Below are 13,518 nucleotides of genomic sequence, written 5' to 3'. Positions count from 1 at the left end.
CCATACTCTGCACTAGCTGCCAATAAAATGGTGCATACTATTCAAGATAGGCCTATTATCCTATCCTACAAAACTCTGCATGGTTAGGGACCAAGTTATTTAAAAGAATTACTGGTGCTCTATGTCTCAACACGTACGCTTCGGTCAGATATGGTCATCTTTATTTATGGCTTAATAATTTTTTTCTTTCATGATTTAGAAAGAGTGTGCAATTTTAAACAACTTTCTAATTTACTTCCATTATCTAATTTGCTTCATTCGCTTGATATCCTTTGCTGAAAAGCATATATAGATAGGCTCAGTAGCTACTGATTGGTGGCTGCACATAGATACATCGTATAATTGGCTCACCCATGTGCATTGCTATTTAAAGGGAATGTTTAAAATTGTATTCTCTACCTGAATCATAAAATAAAAAGTTAGGGTTTAGTTTTCCCTTTAATACTTTTATTTGTATTTTTAGATATTGTATTTTTTTTGTATTTTAAGATATTTAGGCCTGTATGGATGCTTCAAGATATGGTTAAGCACAGATCCTGCAGGAGGCCATCTCATTGGGACAGGTTGTAAAAAAAGATGGTATTTGTTACCATGTAAGAGAGCTCTGTAAGGCTGTACTTGAATGGTCCAGACATCGGTACTTACAGGAAAACTGCACAGTAAACATTTGTTTCCCTTTAATCTTTTTCCAATTAATTGTTATACCATCAGCGGTATGGGGGATATTTTATTTGGGTTTATTTTTGTATCTGAAATATCTTGTTTTGCTTATTGAAACCAACATTCATTTTTTTCAAGAATTATGTATACTCAAATGGGCTGGAACTTTGATACAAGGAACTGAAGGCTTAATTGATTTAAAAAAAATATGAGCACACTGAACATTTGACTCACTTATTGATTTGCATTACATACTTGAAATCTGAGCAAATATCAATGTTGCTAATAAAAATTCAAATATATTTAAATAATCATTCAAATATTTAGTTTTGCTACATTGTGTGTTTTTCTTTAAGCCAAATGTTACATTAAAAAGGGATACGAAAGAGTATACAATTTTTAGAGCTTTTTCAATTGACTTCATTAATCAATTTTTTATAGTTCCCTTGATATCCTTTGTTCACATACATTACTTTGACCTAGCTAGTGATTTTTATATCGTATATTAAACAGACTCCTTTAACACTTAATACCTTAGTTATCTTAGTGCTGGTTCTAAGTATATTTTTTTCTTGAATTGTTATAACCACAGCAGTATAATACATCCAGATACGGATGTTAAGATAGTTATTGGCTGACGCTTTTCTGCTGAAAATCCGTACTCCAAGCCATGTATAGTGAACAAAACCCCTTTTTAAAAAGCTAAAAACAGTTTGATTGGTTAGACACCTTTTCAAAACAACCGACCTTCTTAAAGGCATATAAACACTTTTTACAAAATACATATACTGTATATATAACGTTGTGTATAAAGAAAAACTTTTGTCATACAAAACTAATACCACAAAAACAGTATTGATTATCAATGTGCCTAGTATTTTTACAAAACATTTCTTGGTAGACAAAATAATGAACATTGTAATATTTCCTCTATATTATTACAAACATAATTCGAATATCTTAATTCTTATAGGGTAAAGTTGTAATTTCAATCTGATTAACCACTGACAGTACATAATTGGTGATAACATATATATCTGATTAATTCTTAAATAGTGTTAGATATTATGAGAATTAAAAGTTAAATTATAGCCATTCTTCATAGCTCAGAAATCAAAGTTGGCAAATAAAGAATAGACTGAGCAAAGTAGGCAAATAAATAACAACTCAACATATGAGTCATATGTATTCTCTTACCTTTATCCTCTAATTAAATATTATGTTAATATTAATCGTTAACACAAAATTACCACAGTATGACCAGGTATTGCAAAAAAATATTGGGCTGATGTCATCATTATTCTAGACACTATGAGGCCCATTTATCAAGCTCCGAATGGAGCTTGAGGGCCCGTGTTTCTGGCGAGTCTTCAGACTCGCCAGAAACACCAGTTATGAAGCAGCGGTCTAAAGACCACTGCTCCATAACCCTGCCTGCCTGCTCTAATGAGGCGGACAAAGATCGCCACAATTCAACCCGATCGAGTACAATCGGGTTGATTGACACCCCCCTGCTGGCGGCCAATTGGCCGCAAGTCTGCAGGGGGCAGCGTTGCACCAGCAGCTCACAAGAGATACTGGTGCAATGCTGAATATGGCTAGCGTATTGCTCTCCGCATTCAGTGATGTCTGTCGGACCTAATCCGCACTGTCGGATCAGGTTCGACAGACATTTGATAAATAGGCCTCTATTTGTCTAACAGCTGATTGTATATCCCTGTTTCTCAGAGTTTATATAAAAGGTTTTAAAAAGTGTGCAATAACAGTATACATAACAGCTGTACTTCTGTCTAGTTCCATCTCATATCTTGAAATACATCAAAATAACTGAACCATAAAATACCAATACAACTGTGAAGTAGGAGGCACAGGTTGAGAATGTTTTATTTCTAGCTGAATTGGATCGAATATTAAAAATAGTAAAAATGATCTGTTTCTAGGAAATTGTTATTAATATAACAGAAGCAAAAGTGCCACCAATGATAAAATGAGCTATTTCATTGACCCATGTATCTGTGTGCACCAGTCTTAATAAAGGTGGAATATCACAAAAGTAATTACTAATTCTATTACAACCGAAATAGGGTAAAGTGAATGTAAAAAATGTTTGTACTAAAGCATCTAGTATGCCAATTATCCATGACCCAGACAAAAGCAGATTGTATCTTTTTGTCATAACCATGGTACATAATAATTATTGGCATATGGTGTTGTAACGGTCTTAAGCCATCGCTGTATATATATATATATTATTATTTTTCAAGCAAAGGTTTAAAACTAAGAAGTGTTTTCTGTTTAGTTATGTTGTTATGTGCTTACTTAGTTGAGCGGAAAAAAACAATAGTTATAGTCAAACTTGAGATCATGGTGGATTGTGTAGACAATGTTAATTTATAAACTGATTAAGACATTTATACAATACAGCAGTTAAATTAAATTTAGAAATATGGCTAACTGTAAAGAGCAGCGACTTAAATTAAAATGGTAAAGGGCGTACAGGTGGCCTCATCTTCTTATTTCTACCTTTATTTTTATTTAAATTTCTTATTTCCCTTTGTTACTTCACTTCTTGCTCTATAAGTAAATGTATATTAAAATATACTGTGCCATTTACTGTTCCATGCAAAGATTTAACTATAAACTACAAATCACGTTTCATTTACCTTCTTCTAATCTTGGGTGCTGCCATTATGGAACCTAGGTTATACTGCTGGTATCTGAAGGAGAGTTACTGCACAGGTGCAAAAAAGTCAGCACTGGAATGTAGAGAAAGATAGATTTCAATATGATGGCACCCAAGTCTAAACAGAGGTAGGGAATAGCCTCAATACTATGGACCCTATTTAACAAAGGTCTGTCGGACCTGATCCGACAGTGCGGATCAGGTCCGACAAACCTCGCTTAATGCGGAGAGCAATACGCTCTCTGTATTTAGCATTGCACCAGCAGCTCTTGCGAACTGCTGGTGCAACGCTGCCCCCTGCAGATTCGCGGCCAATCAGCCGCTAGCAGGGGGTGTCAATCAACCCGATCGTACTCGATCGGGTTGAATTGCGGCAATGTCTGTCCACCTGCTCAGGGCAGGCAGACAGGTTATGGAGCAGCGGTCTTTAGACCGCTGCTTCATAACTGGTGTTTCTGGCGAGCCTGCACGCTCGCCAGAAACACGGGCCCTCATCCGGAGCTTTATAAATGGGCCCCTATGCATATAAAATATATTTAGTATTTAATAACTCTTTAATGAGGACAGTATTACCAATGGTGTTCTATGGATCATAAGCCAAGGCTGCAAGTATACAACATCAAAAAACAGTTCATGAGATACACCCTTTAAAAGAGAGATCTTTGTATTTAGCAATGAACTTTGACAACCTACTTAGAACAAAGGTTGATAAATTAAAAAGGATTCAAAGAAAATGCATAACTGTGGAGATCTGGGGTATTTCTATTAAACCTGATCTTTAGCTTTGCAACTACTCATAACATATAGGCAGATAAAAACAATGCAAATGGTATAGGTTGAATTTCAGGAATGTCGGTATGTTCAACAAGTATTTATAAAGGTACAAATTCCCAAATTCGGAATTAAACATCCAGAATTATTTCTAAATCCTGATTTATTAATTAATATTTTTAAAAAATGTTTTAAAACTGAACAGCCAGTGCAGTGAGCGCCTATCTTCTCTGCCTACATCTTTGGTTTGTTTTTTTTGTATTCTAAAGTACAAATGTTATTCTATATTTATTTAAAACAGCAGCTGTTACTTTTGTGATTACTGTACTAACTTTCTGATTGTACTATGTGTACAAAAGTATTACATTTTTTTTTTATATAAAACTACCTTAAGGTTGCATATATTCGCTATATTGTGATATGGAAATATTGTATAAATGTTACACTTGGTACCATCCCCACCCTAAGCTGTCCCATTTTGCAGATGCAAATATCCAAATATTCTGGATTCCAAACTTTTTCTGGTCCCAAGCAGTTTGGATAAAGGGTTTTGTGTTTATATTATTATTGTGTTAATATTATCTGTGCATATTATTTTTTATTCCTGCCTAACAGACAAAATAAAATGCATTTTTGAGGGTTTTAATTAACTAAAATTTCCTATAGAAATATTTATCAAACTGTTTATCTACAAAAATCCCCATATCGCCTATTCTAAAACCATCAGATAAACTTTTCTAAAAGATTAAGATCTACCTCATTGTTTTTTTTTTTCAGAATAGCTTAACTTGGAGCTATATAATTCAAGCCCAGTTAAAAAATAAAAATGTATTTATGTAACATTACTTAGAAAAAAATGTAAAACATTAATGAAATCATTTTGGAATAATTTACAATACGTCAACTGTGTTAGATGCTGTCAGATTCGGGCATGAAAAATAAACAAAACATTGTTTTGGTGCATGATCACAAAAAAGTCTTATTACAAAATCTTGTTATTCCAGGTAAAAAAAAAAAAAAATATATATATATATATATATATATATATATATATACACAACCCCAATTCCGAAATAGTTGGGACAGTATGGAAAATTAAAAAAACAAACAAAAAGAGTCATTTCAAAACTCAATTCACCCTGTACTATATTGAAAACACATTATTTGATACTTTACTTTGAGAAATAATGTATTTTTTAAAATATACACTAATTTCAAATTTGATGACTGCAACACGTTCCAAAAAAGTCAGGACAGGGGCAATTTAGGACCAATATCGATGTGACAAGTTGATTTAAGAAGGTGATGTGAAACAGGTGAGGCAATCGTGTAATCATAGTATATAAGTCCTAGTACTTCAAGAGCAAGGATGGGTCGAGGCTTGCCAATCGGACAACAAATGCATCAGTGAATAATCCAACACTTGGAGAACAACATTCCCCAAAGACAAATTGGTAAGATTTGGGGCATTTCTACAGTGCACAATATAATTAAAAGGTTCAAGGAATGTGGTCAAATCTAAGTGCGTAAAGCCGAAAACCACTTCTGAATGCGTGTGATCTACAATCCCTCAGACGTCACTGTCTCAAAAATCGTCATGAGTCTGTAATGGATATCCTGACATGGGCTTGGGAATACTTTGGTAAACCTTTGTCAGTCAACACTATTCGCCGCTGCATCCACAGAAAAAGTTAAGACTTTACTATGCAAAGCAGAAGCCATACATCAACACTGTCCAGAAGTGCTGCTGACTTCTCTGGGCTCAGTCTCATTTGAAATGGACAGTAGCACAGTGGTATCATCTTTTGTGGTCCTACGATTCAACAAAAAACAACCGTCATGTTCTCCGGGCCAAAGAGGAAAAGGACCATCCAAGCTGTTATCAGCTTCAGGTCCAAAAGCCAATGTCTGTCATGGTGTGGGGGTGTGTCAGTACCCATGGCATGGGTAACTTTCACATCTGTGAGGGCACCATTAATTTAGAAAGATATGTATACATTTTGGAGCAACATATGCTGCCATATAGACATCATCTTTTCCAGGGACGTCCCTGAATTTTTCAGCAGGACAACTCCAAACCGCATTCTGCCCCGATTACAAGCTCATTGTTGCAAAAGTAGAGAGTTCAGGTGCTAGGATGATCTGCCTGCAGTCCTGACCTGTCTCAGATTGAGAATGTGTGGTGCATTTTGAAGCACAAAATTAGGAAAAAAGAAGGTCCTGTATAGTTGTTTAGCTGAATACATTCATAATGGATGAATGGGGGGAAATTCAGCTTGCTAAACGTAACCAACTGGTGCAAAATGAGGAAAAAAGATGGTCCCGTACAGTTGTGTAGCTGAATGCATTTATAATGGATGAATGGGGGGAAATTTAGCTTGCTAAACGTAACCAACTGGTGCCCAAACGCTTAATAAGTGTTATTAAAAGAAAAGGTGATGTTACACAGTGGTAAACATTTGACTGCCTCAACTTTTTTGGAGTGTGTTGCAGTCATCAGATTTTAAATGAGTATGTATATTTTAAAAAATACATTAAATTCAGAAAGTAAAACATCAAATAATGTGTTATTAATGTGTTTTCAATACAGTACTGTCCCAACTTTTTCGGAATTGGGGTCGTGTATGTGTATACTGTATGTATATATATATATATATATATATATATATAATACACATGAGATGGTAGTTAAGAAAAAATAAAATCATTTAGCATGCACAAATGCTAGTTTTGTTCATGACAATAAACTACACAATATTATTGGGGGCCGATTTATCAAGATCTGTATGGAGCTTGATGACCCTTGTTTCTGGCGAGACCGCTGCTCCATAATTGAATACGATCTGGTTGATTGACACCCCCTGCTAGCGGCCGATTGGGCGCAAATCTGCAGGGGGTGGCATTGCACCAGCAGTTCACAATAACTGCTGGTGCAGTGATAAGTGCCGACAGCATATGCTGTCTGCATTTATCGATGTGCAGCGGACATGATACGCTAAATTGTATCATGTCCGCTCGCATAATAATAAATATACCCCATGGAGTGAAAATATGTTTTTGCATTGTCAAGCAAAATTCGGGTATATAAAAACAGTTACCGTCCTATAGACTGATATAGTTCATTTGGAAATGTTTTTGTTTACTTTCTGTATAATTTCAGCTTCAAAAAATATAATTATGAAATATTTTTAGATAACAAGTAAAATTAGCACATCAAAAATTAGGTAAAAGACACTGGAATAATAACATTAGATGAAATGCATTAATGCAACAAATCAAGGATTAGTTGTTTGAAGAAACGTCAGCTGTCAATCAATTAGACAATATGGCGGGCGGGAGAGATGCACTCATCGGCGGATCGGTAAAAATGTAAGAAAATAAATAAATTTTACACATTTCATGAATTAAACTCAGGCTTTTTTTTTTAAAGTCTATACGATGCTGTGAGGCATCTGTGTTAACTTGACATTCACTTTAATATTGCTTTACAGATCATTATGGTAAAGTCTCTAAAGTATTCTCAATAAACAAGCTTACGTCTGTGTTCTGTTGACTTAAAAATAAAGAATTTGTAATTACCAATGAGTCAAGAGATTTTATTATCAATTCTCTTGGTGAGGGGCTTAATTAAACACTAGAGTTTAGTCTTTTGAGACCAGTGGTGTCATAATGTATTGAAGAACAGAGATTACATGAAAACTTTTCTTTTCTTTGCTATATCACAATTACTTAGTATACTGCCCTGATATATATATATATATATATATATATATATATATATATATATATATATATATATATATATATATATATATATATATATATATAAAATGTGTGTGTATATATATATGTATATATGTGTATATATATGTCTCAGGATTTTTTTTTATTCAAAATTCTTTTTATTGAGAAACCAAAGGAAAATATAACAGAAATGTGTTTCGTACAAGTACATCGACATTACATTTTCACAATATAAAACATTACCAATATATGGAATTAAACATAGGTTCTCATTTATACTCAAACAAGGGAAAACTTTGGTTACATAAGCAAACAATTTAAGTTCCAGTTACATAGTATGAAGATTGCACCAATTTGCTGTTGTAAAGCTCAGGTAAGTTGCCCTAATCTAGTTTTGCTCGTCTCTATTTTCACCATAATTTTTAAGTATCATCCTGTGATGGCATCTTAGTGATATATAGGAGTCCCAGATATTCTGCGCTAAAATAAAGGAGTCCCTAGTGTCTGTCCTATAATATCTGTATTCCTCTAATTCTAGTAACTCTGTGGTCTTCTGTCTCCATAGGTGCAGTGAGGTGGAGATATTTGATTTCCAGTTTTTAGCTATCAGTGTTTTAGCACTATTAATGCCTATCCTAAAAAGTATTCTATGTTCTTTAGCGAAAAGCCTCGGATGTTTATTGAGAAGTACAATTAAAGGATCCATTGGGATCTGTGTCTGAAGGACCTCCTCCATCTCATCTATTATGTTCCTCCACATGCGATTAATGTTATTACACCACCACCACATGTGGCCCATACCACTTCCAACATGGCCACATCTCCAACATCTGTTAGTAGCTGTGGGGTACAATTTATGAATGCGCCTAGGAGTGAGATACCAGTTTTGGAGGATCTTATAATTTAGTTCTAAGATGGCAGCTGATGCAGAGGATGATTTAGTATTCCTAAAATTCTGGGATGCTGTCTGAGGGAGAATGATAATCCCCAATTCCCTCTCCCAAGAATCAATAGAGTGTGGCAAATTACCAGGAGGGGGCTGGGCTATGATATTCTGGATTTTTGATAAAGTGTGATTCAGCGGGGTTTTGGATGCAAACAATCTTTCCAGATTAGTTAAAGGTCTCAACATGTTATGACTAAGTTTGTGTGCTGATATGTAGTGGTGAACTCTTCTATAATTGTACCAATTGAGCGCCCACAAAAATCCTTTCTCCTGTAATTGTGTGTGAGATAATATTTGTTCCCCTTCTGATTTATGAAATACAGCAGTCTCTGGGAGCGGACTATTTGCGGCCCTAAGTCTGTTAGGGAGAATTCAGAATTATGAGCCAAAGAGGTCAGAGGAAAGGGTCTCGAGGACAAATAGGGGTTTATTCTATTAGCAAGCTCCCATTGTAGATAGGTTTCCTTAGTGATTGGGTCGGCAATAACTTTACTAATTTTCCCAAAATTGGGAGACCAACATACCGATGCAAGGTTAATTCCACTATTTATGTTCTCCTCAAGCTTGACCCATCTCTTTTGCTCTCTATGTATCCTCCAGTCTAATATACGTTGTAAAAATATCGGTAACCTATAGGACTCAATATTTGGAACTCCCAAACCCCCATTTTCCCTGGAGCTCATCATGATGGATCTATTTATCCTGGGGTGTTTACCCCGCTATATAAACGAGCTGAACATTTGTTGCACTTTTGTAGTATACCTGATAGGGAGTGGAATGGGCAGGGTTTGAAGTATATATAAAAGTCTAGGGCCTAGATTTAGAGTTCGGCGGTAGCCGTCAAAACCAGCGTTAGAGGCTCCTAACGCTGGTTTTGGCCGCCCGCTGGTATTTGGAGTCAGTCAGGAAAGGGTCTAACGCTCACTTTTCAGCCGCGACTTTTCCATACCGCAGATCCCCCTACGCCATTTGCGTAGCCTATCTTTTCAATGGGATCTTCCTAACGCTGGTATTTAGAGTAGTTTCTGCAGTGAGCGTTAGAGCTCTAACGACAAAATTCCAGCCGCCTGAAAATAGCAGGAGTTAAGAGCTTTCTGGCTAACGCCGGTTTATAAAGCTCTTAACTACTGTACCCTAAAGTACACTAACACCCATAAACTACCTATGTACCCCTAAACCGAGGTCCCCCCACATCGCCGCCACTCGATTAAAATTTTTAACCCCTAATCTGCCGACCGCCACCTACGTTATCCTTATGTACCCCTAATCTGCTGCCCCTAACCCCGCCGACCCCTATATTATATTTATTAACCCCTAACTTGCCCCACACAACGTCGCCGCAAGCTACTTAAAATAATTAACCCCTAATCTTCCGACCGCAAATCGCCGCCACCTACGTTATCCCTATGTACCCCTAATCTGATACCCCTAACATCGCCGACCCCTATATTATATTTATTAACCCCTAATCTGCCCCCCTCAATGTCGCCGACACCTAACTTCAATTATTAACCCCTAATCTGCCGACCGGAGCTCACCGCTATTCTAATAAATGTATTAACCCCTAAAGCTAAGTCTAACCCTAACACTAACACCCCCCTAAGTTAAATATAAGTTTTATCTAACGAAATAAATTAACTCTTATTAAATAACTTATTCCTATTTAAAGCTAAATACTTACCTGTAAAATAAATCCTAATATAGCTACAATATAAATTATTATTATATTATAGCTATTTTAGGATTAATATTTATTTTACAGGCAACTTTGTAATTATTTTAACCAGGTACAATAGCTATTAAATAGTTAAGAACTATTTAATAGTTACCTAGTTAAAATAATAACAAATTTACCTGTAAAATAAATCCTAACCTAAGATATAATTAAACCTAACACTACCCTATCAATAAAATAATTAAATAAACTACCTACAATTACCTACAATTAACCTAACACTACACTATCAATAAATTAATTAAACACAATTCCTACAAATAAATACAATTAAATAAACTAGCTAAAGTACAAAAAATAAAAAAGAACTAAGTTACAGAAAATAAAAAAATATTTACAAACATAATAAAAATATTACAACAATTTTAAACTAATTACACCTACTCTAAGCCCCCTAATAAAATAACAAAGCCCCCCAAAATAAAAAATTCCCTACCCTATTCTAAATTAAAAAAGTTACAAGCTCTTTTACCTTACCAGCCCTGAACAGGGCCCTTTGCGGGGCATGCCCCAAGAATTTCAGCTCTTTTGCCTGTAAAAAAAAACATACAATACCCCCCCCCCAACATTACAACCCACCACCCACATACCCCTAATCTAACCCAAACCCCCCTTAAATAAACCTAACACTAATCCCCTGAAGATCTTCCTACCTTGTCTTCACCATCCAGGTATCACCGATCCGTCCTGGCTCCAAGATCTTCATCCAACCCAAGCGGGGGTTGGCGATCCATAATCCGGTGCTCCAAAGTCTTCCTCCTATCCGGCAAGAAGAGGACATCCGGACCGGCAAACATCTTCTCCAAGCGGCATCTTCGATCTTCTTCCATCCGGTGCGGAGCGGGTCCATCTTGAAGCAGGCGACGCGGATCCATCCTCTTCTTCCGATGTCTCCCGACTAATGACGGTTCCTTTAAGGGACGTCATCCAAGATGGCGTCCCTCGAATTCCGATTGGCTGATAGGATTCTATCAGCCAATCGGAATTAAGGTAGGAATTTTCTGATTGGCTGATGGAATCAGCCAATCAGAATCAAGTTCAATCCGATTGGCCGATCCCATCAGCCAATCAGATTGAGCTCGCATTCTATTGGCTGATCGGAACAGCCAATAGAATGCGAGCTCAATCTGATTGGCTGATTGGATCAGCCAATCGGATTGAACTTGATTCTGATTGGCTGATTCCATCAGCCAATCAGAAAATTCCTACCTTAATTCCGATTGGCTGATAGAATCCTATCAGCCAATCGGAATTCGAGGGACGCCATCTTGGATGACGTCCCTTAAAGGAACCGTCATTAGTCGGGAGACATCGGAAGAAGAGGATGGATCCGCGTCGCCTGCTTCAAGATGGACCCGCTCCGCACCGGATGGAAGAAGATCGAAGATGCCGCTTGGAGAAGATGTTTGCCGGTCCGGATGTCCTCTTCTTGCCGGATAGGAGGAAGACTTTGGAGCACCGGATTATGGATCGCCAACCCCCGCTTGGGTTGGATGAAGATCTTGGAGCCAGGACGGATCGGTGATACCTGGATGGTGAAGACAAGGTAGGAAGATCTTCAGGGGATTAGTGTTAGGTTTATTTAAGGGGGGTTTGGGTTAGATTAGGGGTATGTGGGTGGTGGGTTGTAATGTTGGGGGGGGGTATTGTATGTTTTTTTTTACAGGCAAAAGAGCTGAAATTCTTGGGGCATGCCCCGCAAAGGGCCCTGTTCAGGGCTGGTAAGGTAAAAGAGCTTGTAACTTTTTTAATTTAGAATAGGGTAGGGAATTTTTTATTTTGGGGGTCTTTGTTATTTTATTAGGGGGCTTAGAGTAGGTGTAATTAGTTTAAAATTGTTGTAATATTTTTATTATGTTTGTAAATATTTTTTTATTTTCTGTAACTTAGTTCTTTTTTATTTTTTGTACTTTAGCTAGTTTATTTAATTGTATTTATTTGTAGGAATTGTGTTTAATTAATTTATTGATAGTGTAGTGTTAGGTTAATTGTAGGTAATTGTAGGTAGTTTATTTAATTATTTTATTGATAGGGTAGTGTTAGGTTTAATTATATCTTAGGTTAGGATTTATTTTACAGGTAAATTTGTTATTATTTTAACTAGGTAACTATTAAATAGTTCTTAACTATTTAATAGCTATTGTACCTGGTTAAAATAATTACAAAGTTGCCTGTAAAATAAATATTAATCCTAAAATAGCTATAATATAATAATAATTTATATTGTAGCTATATTAGGATTTATTTTACAGGTAAGTATTTAGCTTTAAATAGGAATAAGTTATTTAATAAGAGTTAATTTATTTCGTTAGATAAAAATTATATTTAACTTAGGGGGGTGTTAGTGTTAGGGTTAGACTTAGCTTTAGGGGTTAATACATTTATTAGAATAGCGGTGAGCTCCGATCGGAAGTTTAGGGGTTAATAATTGAAGGTAGGTGTCGGCGATGTTAGGGAGGGCAGATTAGGGGTTAATACTATTTATGATAGGGTTAGTGAGGCGGATTAGGGGTTAATAACTTTATTATAGTAGCGCTCAGGTCCGCTCGGCAGATTAGGGGTTAATAAGTGTAGGTAGGTGTCGGCGACGTTGTGGGGGGCAGATTAGGGGTTAATAAATATAACATAGGGGTCGGCGATGTTAGGGCAGCAGATTAGGGGTACATAGGGATAACGTAGGTTGCGGCGGTTTACGGAGCGGCAGATTAGGGGTTAAAAATAATATACAGGAGTCAGCGATAGCGGGGGCGGCAGAATAGGGGTTAATAAGTGTAAGGTTAGGGGTGTTTAGACTCGGGGTACATGTTAGAGTGTTAGGTGCAGACGTAGGAAGTGTTTCCCCATAGGAAACAATGGGGCTGCGTTAGGAGCTGAACGCTGCTGTTTTGCAGGTGTTAGGTTTTTTTTCAGCTCAAACAGCCCCATTGTTTCCTATGGGGGAATCGTGCACGAGCACGTTTTTGAGGCCGGCCGCGTCCG

This window comes from Bombina bombina, chromosome 8 (assembly GCF_027579735.1).
Source record: "Bombina bombina isolate aBomBom1 chromosome 8, aBomBom1.pri, whole genome shotgun sequence".
In the NCBI taxonomy this organism is placed as follows: Eukaryota; Metazoa; Chordata; class Amphibia; order Anura; family Bombinatoridae; genus Bombina; species Bombina bombina.
The sequence above is the reverse complement of the archived record's forward strand: the minus strand, read 5'-3'. Positions refer to the sequence as shown.